This window comes from Parus major, chromosome Z (genome assembly GCF_001522545.3).
Source record: "Parus major isolate Abel chromosome Z, Parus_major1.1, whole genome shotgun sequence".
Lineage (NCBI taxonomy): Eukaryota > Metazoa > Chordata > Aves > Passeriformes > Paridae > Parus > Parus major.
In genome coordinates, this window is record NC_031799.1 from 50,377,827 (window position 1) to 50,388,531 (window position 10,705).

Consider the following 10,705-nt stretch of genomic DNA (forward strand, 5'->3'; position numbering starts at 1 on the left):
CTCTCTGTGCACTCACTAGAGATATTTAAAAATTCCTTAGGTTTTCAAGAATGATGGGAATTATTTGTTTGTGCTTGTGAGGCAGCTGTACACATAAGATGAGTCTTTAAGGTCCATTCTAAGTCATCATCTGTGTACTGAAACCCTGAAAACAGTTTTGTCTGTTGAATTTAAAATAGGTTCTAGAGTAACACCATGGCAGTGACTTTATTCTGTATCTGTGCATATGCAATGGTATGTCCATGTATGACTAGGAGATGGAAAAGTTCGTGACAGACAACCTGATCACACAGCTGATGTCATTGTCTTCTCATCATCTGCCTGTCCATGGGTGTCACCTGGTGTCACACAGGAAAAGGGTTAGAGAGCAGCATTGTTCTTAGGTCCACGGGTAGGGGTTACCTTGTGCACAACTGATGTAGGCACCTGAACAGACCTCCCTATTTCATTATCCAGAGAGATGACAGTCAGCAGGGAACAGCCAACAGACCTGGGACTATCATGCAGCAGCTGAAAATTTCATTGCAGTAGGTGAAACTTTGAAACTGCTTGATACCAGTGTATTTTCCCTGTTGAATAATTTTTTTCCTTCACGTTCAGGATTGTCAGTGGCCAGTGTTTCCTCCCTTCTGCCTCTCAACATTTCTATCTTTTTACTCCCTGCAAATGCAGGGAGTAACTTTTCTGTAACTTTTGAAATGTAAAATTGTAAAAATGAAAAAATGTAAAAATTCTGTAACTTTTGCTTCATTCCTCCCTGTGTTGTACATCTTTAAGTGCCATCAAAATCTAAGCACAAGTTCGGGCCTGCTGTTTCAATTGTAATGGTGCCCATTCATAACTAGCATTCTACCTGCCTTATGTCTTTTGGTCCCTGATCACCCCATTTAATGCAGAGAGTCTTTCTGTCCTGCCTGAGCAAGAGGAAAAATTGCAAGGGTTTTTTTCCAGGAGGGAGAATCAGAGGAACTAGATCATCCTTCTAGTCAGTAGCCCTTATTTCCTCATTTCTGTGCCTGTGTGAATGCTTTTAACTCCTCAGGTTGCATAGGACTGAAGAGATACAGCTTCATCTCAAATTCCATGCCTTCTTTCAACAAGGGTCAGGGGCCTGGGAGAAATCAAAGGCTAATAATAGGGATGTTTTCAAAGCTTCACACACATCAGAGACAGCTGGTGAAGTAAGGGAGGCAAACAGGAGAAGATAATGTTTATTGAGGGCTTCTATCCCACTACTGAAAAATAAACATAGTTTATTCCTCTGCTATGGAACACACTCATTAAAACAGATTAATTACTCCTTGTGGACAGATACTTTGCCTTGCTTCCCTCACTTCAGAGGAGTTGCAGTGATTTATGCTTGTGAGATGTTTGCCCCACAGATTATAAGAATGATCGGGTAATACTACCTCATTGTACTCCTTGCTTTCACAGAGCATGAGATTGCAGCCAGATGTCCAGACACAGAAGATATATAATGATGAAAAAGGCATTTCAATGTCTAGATTAACTGAATTCACAGCAAGAATTTAACTAAATAAGGAGAATGCTGCTGCAGGTGCACAGAACAAAGAATAAATAAAAGTTTGCACTCCACGTTGTGTGGACTAATGCTCGTGGAATATTATAGTGTTAGGGAGAGATTGGCCTCCTTTGATTCATTAACTTCCATTTAAGGTGCTTCATTTCCCCTACCAATCATCTGTCAGTTATTTTTTTGCACAACACCCCTTGAAATGTGGAAGTGCTTCAGCTCCAAGTCTGGCTCTTGCCCTCTGTTCTACTCTGTCTGTGACCTTAGGACTTCAAAACTATTTTCTTTCCTGAGCCAGGAAGAAGGGGGCAGCTGGATAGGACCTTGCACTCATCTCTGTTTGTCCACCTATAATATGTTTGCTTTCCTTTTCCAGCTGCAGTTTTATCTTTCCACCTTTCAGTCACTCACTATTTGGCATACGTTGTGGGCTCAGTTCTCCACTTGTTTAGCATGTGCACAACACAGTTTGCTTCAGAGGGGTTTATGATTTTAACAGAGCAGAGAGGTTGATTTTGTGCTGGTGCTTGCAAACATACATTCTGCCTACCTAAGTGGGAGGAAATTGTCACAGGTCATGAAAATTCAGTCAAAATATAGGAAGTTTGCTGATGTCAAGGTAAAATGATTTAAAAAGAAAGATTAAAAAAATCCCCCAAAGAATCTGATTGAACATATATGTCAGCATGTTTGCTGGAAGGGTGAAGGGAGGGCTGAACAGCTGCAATCCCCTTCCTTCGTATTCTAATCAGGCAGTGTAGTTATTTTACCACCTTTCTTTTTTCCTCAGCTCCCTGAAGCTAGGTATAGATTCCTGACTGTCAAGAAAATTACGCCACGTGAAATCTAGGTATGGTACATGGAAAATGTCAAGGTTCTGTAAAATGAAAAGGAATATCCTGCTGTGTGTTGGGTTGATTTTCTTTGTTTGGTACTCTAGTTCAGAGGTAGATAGGGCAGACGAAAAGGAGATGCCATTCATCAGTCTCCATATCGAGATACACAGCCGTAGTTCTGTTAATTTAGAAGAGTTTCTTTACCAAATGGAACATGGAATGGTAGTTTAAGATATCTGGAGATGGAATGTAGTTTCAAATAGGTCTCCATCATGTACTGTTGTTTTCAGACACAAGCACTTAGATTCTCGTAAAAGTTCATCCTGCAAGTTGCAATGCACTTTGACCCCCGTCCAGTAAAGCACTTAAACATATGCTAAACTCAGATATGTTGATCTTACTGTGTTTTCTTGCATGCCTAATATGAAGCACATGCTTAATAGCTTTTCTGGATTGGGCTCAGGGTGCTTTGCAGTTTTCCCAATAGATAATCAAGGGTTTGAAACCTTCATAAATTTGCAACTGGTGATTTACTATAACAGCTAATAGCTATTGCTCCTCTTAAAAACAGAGAAAATAAATCCATTTTTTTACAGAGTTCTCTTTCTAAGGTCACTTCTTTTGTCTGTAGCTTGTCAAGGTGTTCACTGTTAATCTCTGTCTAAAAAAGAGTTAGTGATTGGCATGGCAGGACTATGAAACAGACGTCTGTATGCACAGCAAACAGCATCAATTTACTATGGGTTGTGGAGGCTGACCTGTCTTTAATTTGCTTTTGAAATTGCCCCTGAACTCCTTTGTGGTTTACAATTCAGTATTCAGATGGTATCCCCAGACATGTGAAAGTTCTTGATGTACAGATAGGAAGGATCTGCAGGGTGCCTCACTGAGTCTGACTGAGCTGTGTTCCCCCCAGTGCCACTCTCCTGCCTGTGCCCACAAGCATGCACACATCCATATCTAGTCATCCCATTACATGAGGTGCTCTTTTCTTAGCAAGGAAAAGGAGATGTGTGCATCAAGCTAGAATCAACTCCTCTGAAAACACTGGGCTGCTGGCACACCGTATGTGGTGTGGCTGCTGCCACCACCGTGATTGCTCTGCTCCCTTAGTGGATGTGTTGCTAAATGAAAGCATGTTGCAGAAATTTCTGGCAAGTCTTAGGGCAAAGTGAGAGTAAGTATTATTTAGTAATTATGAACTAAAGCCCTGGCTTTAGTCTTTTGCTATGCTATCCTTTTTCCATATAACCTAGTCTACTTGAATCTGCCTTTCATAGAAAGTTATGACTTGGCCCGCTTGTTTTCTGCTATTGAGCTGAATCTACTGTCACACCATACCTGCTTACTGCTATGATTATTCATTATCTGGAATTTTCTAGGGTTTTTTTCTTACCTTCCACGAGGTATGGAACAGATCTACTGAAACTGACATTGACTAGACATGGATTAGTTCAACAGAAATTCTGGGTGGCCATGGTGGCTAGAACACCCATGTATTCAACTATTCATTACATATGCTAGTTTTATTAGTATATTATATATATTTCCTTGTAGAGAACAAATATAAGTCATTCTGGATCAGCAAGCCTAGAATTGGAAAACTGCATTAGCAATATTTTATTCCAGCCATTAAAAAGACTATTGAAAACTGAAGTTTGCATACCTTGTTGTTCTGCATTTGCAGCTGTGTAACAGCCTGTTGTTCCATCTTTCTATTAGTTTTTCACCTCATTACACATTACTAGAATGACTCTGCATTAGTTTCAAAGACTCTTGTCAGGAGTCACATGAGGTGCTGTCATTTGTGTTTTTAAATTGTCCTAGGCCACAGAAGTAGTTAAAATGACCTTGTCATCCTTTGGTGCTAAGGTGCAGTTTATCAGTACCACGATGTGGTGTTTGATTTGGACTCATGAGGTTTTTCTCATGGTGAGTGCTGGTGGGGTGTGCAGCACTAGTACCAGCCTGTAAGAAAGTCCAGAGAAATGCTGGTTCCAGACAGCTAACCAGTGGAAAAAGACAGGGCCAAACAAGCTGGTAATTCAGCACATTAAGCAAAGGAATGAAAAAGGGGGTTTTCTCTGGGGAAAAGTATATTCTGTAGGGTTTCAGTGAGTGTTGGAGGGTAGAATTGTGGGGCAAACCATGTGTGCCTTCCTCTGCTTGGCCTTTGAGGAGGGACAAAAACCTACTGGTGCAGAACTTGGAGCTTGCATCTGGAAACAACCTGTTTCTAAGAGGTTTGAACCTTGTGCTCAGCAAGAGTATAAAAGGGGAGGGGGAAGCATGGGTAGAAGTGGACGATGGGAGGGAAGGGTAACGCAGAGGAAGAAGACAAGATCAACTTTGTCTGTGGGAGGCTTTGCAGGCCCTTGTTTGTGCTGAAGAACTCTGAACCGCACAGGACACGAGGTAGTGCTGCCATCTCCCTTCACACAGCCCTGCACAGCTTGTGCATAGCAAATCTGTGCCAGCACAGATCCTCCACTCAGTAAAAACCCTGCCAGCTGCCAGCCACATCTTCCCTTCAGCTGAACATTTGTTCTTCTGTTTGAAGCTCCCCGAGATTTCAGCTTCCCATCCAGGAGACCGTGCACGCTCAGTTCATGGCTTGTGACCAGAAGTTGTTGCACACAAAGATGACAGTGTTGAAACAAATATTTTTCTGCACTTCAGAACTTAATGAAATTATCCAGTGCCTTGTGGTGATAAATTTGTACATCCAAATGGAATGTCATCACTGAATGTACACTATTGATGGGAAGAATTTTGTGCTCTTTCTGCTTATCCTATGCACATTGTGCAAGTGCTTTTTAATATTAATGGTCACATCCCTAATTTTTTTTTTTTTTTATTATTCTTTATTACAGGGTTTCTCTGGTCTTTGGTTCCCTCTTTAGCCAATATATGTTGCCAATGAAGTACTAGAATGGATTAAAGAAAATAAAAAATAAAATAGAGAACTCCTCTACTTGCTGTACGCAGTAGCAATCTTAATTTTCTGGAAAAGCAGCCAATTCCTAGTGTTTCCACTGGCCACTGTAGCTACACAGACATGGAGACAGATGTCACCCACTGCACGTCCCATTTTTTTTGCTGGAATAGCTTTGTAATACAAAGTCAGGTAATGTGGATTATCATTTGTATGGGGATGTAACTGTGTAAGAGTAATTGTAAATGAAAAACAGACATACGATTACAACTTAAACAAATGAGTATAAGTTTGATGTTTATACTAATGAATGGATATAAACGAAGCTGTTTCAGTGTCACTCCAATGTCAATAGGGCATGTCTTCTGAAAATATTACCTTCAGAAAGGAAAGAATCCCAAGTTATTTTCTGACAAATTTTACTTTTTTAACTAAAAATATTACTAAAGAATCAATAAACACCAGAGCTAGATCAACTGCAAATACCAAGTGTGAGCTTTATTTCTGAGGTTTGTAAGGAAATTGATGAAATGGATGTAATTTTCACTGTTTTAATGAGAAAAAGAATAATACATCTTTAGGAAAAATTGCCAAGTTCTCCTTATCTATAAGAACATAGATTCTTATCTGCATTACATTTATCTTAAGCCACTGAAGACGTCTTAAAGTTAGGTTTTTTACTAGTTTACCATATTGATCCTTATCAATTTACTCTTGGTCTAAGACCAAGAATCTTGGTCTACAGCTTTTCTTTGAGAAAGCTTCTGTTCTTCCACCAAAATTTCATTTTCTACATTTTAAATTTTTCGTTCTCTGGATATCCCACTAAACATTTAATACTGTTGCAATGAACTTAACAAAATTTCTTCATTCTTTACAATATAATGACTTAATGAAGATTTATTCTTGCATCTTATGTATATTAATAGCATGTTAATAACATTTCCATTTGTCATGTCATTTGTCCACCAGTCTTTATTTTGTATGAATTTCATATTGATATTTTACTATCACACTGCATTGACCATGTTGAGCTGAAATAAAATACCAAATAACAAAAGCTTTCCACTGGAAAATTATGTCTGTAATATTTTTAAATGTAACAAGGAGTATGCATTAGTTTAAAATTCCTCAGTTAATTATGAAGCACAGCACTTCTCAAAACTTTCTTGTCTTCAGTTCCAAAACATCATGGTCTACAACCAAAACCATTAACCTTTGCTTCTCATTTTCATAGGCTTTCACCCCTATCGCTTCACTGAAATCATGCTTCTGAAATTTAAAACCTATCTATAAAAGCTCTATAAAAGCTCTTAAATTAAACCAAAAATTTCTCTGAGCCAGGTGCTCTGCCCTCCCTTACTCAGAGATAACACTCAAGGCATTCATGGCCCTGTTGGCTTTCCCAGCAATTCCAAACTCTGGCACTCCTGAACCATCAGCAGCGAGTCTTCCATGGCAGCTGATGCACTGTTCATTGCTTTGCCCTTTGTTCATTTTTTTGTCCCTGTCTGTTTGGAGGTAGGTGCTTGTGACAGACCACACACTTGCAATGCAGGGGTGTTGTTACAGGGGTGCAACACAATGCTGGACAGCACCAGGGTTTGCAACCCCACCCATGAGGCTTCTGCATGTAAACTGTGAATACCCACCTTTCCTTACCCACATCCCCCTGCTCTGGGAGGTCCATAGACATCCATCTGTTCTGGCATGGAATCTTCCATGGGCTGCACTTGCATCACTGCTCCACCATGGTCCTCCATGGGCTGCAGGGGCACAGCTGTCTTACAATGGTCCTCACCACTGGCTGCACAGGAATCTCGGCCCTGGTGCCTACAGTACCTCCTACTCTCCTTCTCCACTGACCTGGGTGTCTACAGGGTGATTCCTCTCACACATTCTCACTCTGCTCTGGCTGCAATTATTCCTGTGCAATAATTTAATTTTTTTTTTTATTCTTAAATATGTTATCACAAAGATGTCACTGTCACTGATGGGCTTGGCCTTGGCCAGTGGCAGAATCTTCTCAGAGAAGCCACCCCTGGAACCCCCATTCTGCTATCAAGACCTGGCCACACAAAACCTGTTTGCAGCATTTGAGAGTTTCTGTCCTGACCTACTTGATCCCAGGACACAGTAGCTGAGGAAAAGAAATTTGCGGCACTTCCCAATACAATTACATACAAACAGAATTATTGAAGACAAGTTTTTTTTCATTTTAACCTGGTCGGTTTTTGTTTGTGTTTTATTTTTTTTCCTGGGGTATTATTTGCCTCAAGGCAAATACATGTTCCATCTTCTGGTACATGTTCCAAGTATAACAGGGTAAGACCCTTTTCTTAGGGAGTTCTGTGACTACAGTGAGCTCAGCGTTTGTTTTTTTGGGGGGGGAGTTTAGAGCAGAAGGACAGAAAGATCAAGGCAGAACCAGCTAATAACACCTCTGTTACAGACTGTTTAAGAAGACAAAAGAGGGTTTTGCACAGATGTAATTGCAGCTAAAGAAGAGAGGAGTGAGAATATGTGAGAGGAACAACTACGCAGTAATCAATTCCAGTGAAGAAGAAGGGGGAAGAGGTCCTCCCCTCCCCTCCCTTATTTTCCATTTCCTTTTCTTTTTTCCCCAAAGATAACATATGAGGAGAATTCTGCACCCACTCTGGCAAGGAGGAGAGTCACAGGTAGTCGTTCATTGCCAGGGTCATCATTTAAGAAGTCCTTCACACCAGCTCAGATAGGATTCACAAGCTGCTTTTTAATTACTGGGTCAGGACACTCAAAAAATGCTTATAAGACCTTCAAACTGGAGGCCGACTTGCATGCCTGTGGCAGACAAGGTAAAGGAGAGAACAGAGCTTCCCTAGGTCAGCACTTCAGGATCCTGAGACCTTGTGAGGTCACGAACTCACACTCAGCAGCAGTGTGAGTTCATGACCTATTTTCAAATCCTAAGATGATGCTGATATTTTCTTTAAAGTTATTTTGTGTGTGTGTAAACAAAAGCCCTTCAGATCTATTCTTTTTAAAGTAAGATATTGTCATGGGGTAGTTTTACCTTTAAGGCAGCTGAGGAGAGAGGGGAAGTTGGAGGTGCTGATGGCTGATGGGAGTTCTTCCTCCTGACCAATTATCAGTCATTTCCAAGAATTGACAGCAGATCTGACCATTAAAAAGTGAATTCAACTTGTAAACACCCCCTTAAGAAGTACAGACAGTGTTCTCTCGCTCCCTTTCGCTTCCGGCTCTTGGCAAGGTAACTAAAGCTCTGTTTCGGCCTCTCCCCCCCCCTCCCTCCAGGCCGACAAGGCCGCGGGGTGGGGGGGGGGGGGGGAGAAGCAGCGTTGGTCAGCCGAACTTGGTTTGTAGTTGTTGCTGCTAGACTGAAACCTGATACTATGAACTCTTGTAGCTTTTTAAGCCTCTAATTCTTTTACTACCTTGAGTAAACATACAGATTACTCCTTCTCTCAGAGCGACAGAGAGAGAGAGAGACAATTAACATAGAGAAAACATCATAGAACCACCAATGCAACAGTGAGGAAAAGAGTTAAGTTTTAAATAAGAGAGAGAGAATAAGAAGATGCTTAATAGCTGAAATATCTTTTTGTTAAAGCTATGGAGATGGACAATAATCATATAAGAGACTCCTGTAATTCATGATAAGAGTATTGGGAGGAATAGAGTATTCAAAGTGTGGGTTTTGAGCAAAAGAGAAAAGTGCTTGAGACACTGTGAGTTGCTGGAATCAAGTAGAGTGAAGATTTTGAGGCCTTGGGGGCAAAGAGAAACTGTTTTCCAGGAGAGCTCACAGAAACAGATGAAGAGGACTTCTGCCTTTGAATAACTCATCCTTAAAAATGAAATCCCAAGACTTTAGTGACCCATGCACACCTCGGGGAGATGTGAGATGGGAGGAGAAGATCTAATGACAGATTTCCGGGCAGCTGGCATTAGAGAAATAGAAAACTATGACAAAAATAGTTTTCTGGTGAGGAACTCCATAGATTGGCAGAAAGAGACTTCTGTTTCTCTATAAAGACTGATGAAAAGACTCTAACAAAAATTAAGACTGTTTTTAGCCACCAAAGTTCTAAAGTTATTTGTCTCTATGTTATCATGTCATGTGTACAAAGAAATAGTCAAAAATGTAAAAGAAGGGGTTTTCTGGAAATTTACTCTAGTGTTCTTATTCTTGTAGTTTGTTAATAAACTGTCTTTATTCCTTTTAAGTTTTAAGCCTGTTTTGCTCTTGTTTTAATCCATATCTCACAACAAGAAATAAGTAATTTCTTTAGCTACTGGTTTAAAACCACGACAGATATGTACAGGAATGGAAAGGGAAACACCAGCCATTAAAACAGAAAACAGCACTAAACTTTTTCTGAGCACATGTGTCACCATTTTTTAGATGGTTAAAGATTTAAAACTTTAAGGGGCTTTGCAAGACAAGACAATGGCATAAACCCTCTACACCCTTTCCAAACAGAACATTGCTTCTCATTAGCTGAGGACAATAGGATCAAAGATTGAAAGCAAAGTCATTGCCCAGTTTAAGAATGAATGATTGTATACTTCCCATTGAAAGGCTTTTGAGGAGGATTCCTTATTCACAGAAATGGTTTTGAAAAAGGCATTTTTCATTGGGGGAGCCATGGTGCTTTGATTCCTTTTTGCAGTAAGTGGACAAAGTGGACGGAAAAGCAGAACTAAACTGGTAGCTGTTGTCAGTCTTTGCTAATGCCTGATAACAACTCTGTTACCACCTTGAACACCCAGAGCTGCATATGACAATGTGGATATTTAGGACTGGGTACAAATCCCAGCAGTTAAAAACCACTTTCTTATTTTCTTTTTAATGCAGAGTAGCCATGGCAGCAGGGAGCATTAAGGAGACTGGAAACCTGGCTTTGAAGTGTTGATTTACCTCTGTGTGGCGGTGTGCAAGGCATGGCAGAGTGCCAGCTGCTCCATAAGCAGCTGCATTTGCCCTGGGACAGCTGGATGTCTTTAAGGCAGCACTGGGAACTATTCTAGCCATCCTCACATGTAAGTGGGACCCTGATGTCAGAAGGCATTAAAGGTCTTTGGGCCACTTCACCTTTTAGATTCTTGGTTTTTCAGAAATTAGAAGCTACCACCCCTTTGACAAGTTAAATTTAAACCTGTGTGGCTCCACAAAAATCGTTTCTTATCTAGTATCTAAGTTAGACTGAAAAGCGCTTGAGTGGAGACTTACGGGTGTTGTTTTAGACAATTATTTAGGTTCCTAAGTTCCCACTGCATTTTGATGCATCACTTATTCAGCTGTAATATGATAAATTCATCTGACAAAGAATTTACTCTAAAATTTATACCTGGATTTAAAACAAAAATGAAAACTCAGATTGTTGTTTTTTAAAT

General features: G+C 40.4%; 1 long non-coding RNA gene across 2 annotated transcripts; it reads right to left on the minus strand.

Moving 5' to 3' along the window:
- Positions 1 to 5,457: 5,457 nt before the first annotated feature.
- Positions 5,458 to 8,731, minus strand: LOC107198523. Of its 2 annotated transcripts, none has more exons than XR_004495529.1 (3): positions 7,964 to 8,731; positions 6,958 to 7,071; positions 5,458 to 5,683 (listed from the first exon to the last, which is right to left on the minus strand). It is a non-coding gene; the product is annotated as an uncharacterized LOC107198523 (long non-coding RNA). The 2 variants fall into 2 exon arrangements; XR_001519032.3 differs by having other exon boundaries at positions 5,458 to 7,071; positions 7,964 to 8,128; positions 8,361 to 8,400.
- Positions 8,732 to 10,705: the final 1,974 nt, after the last annotated feature.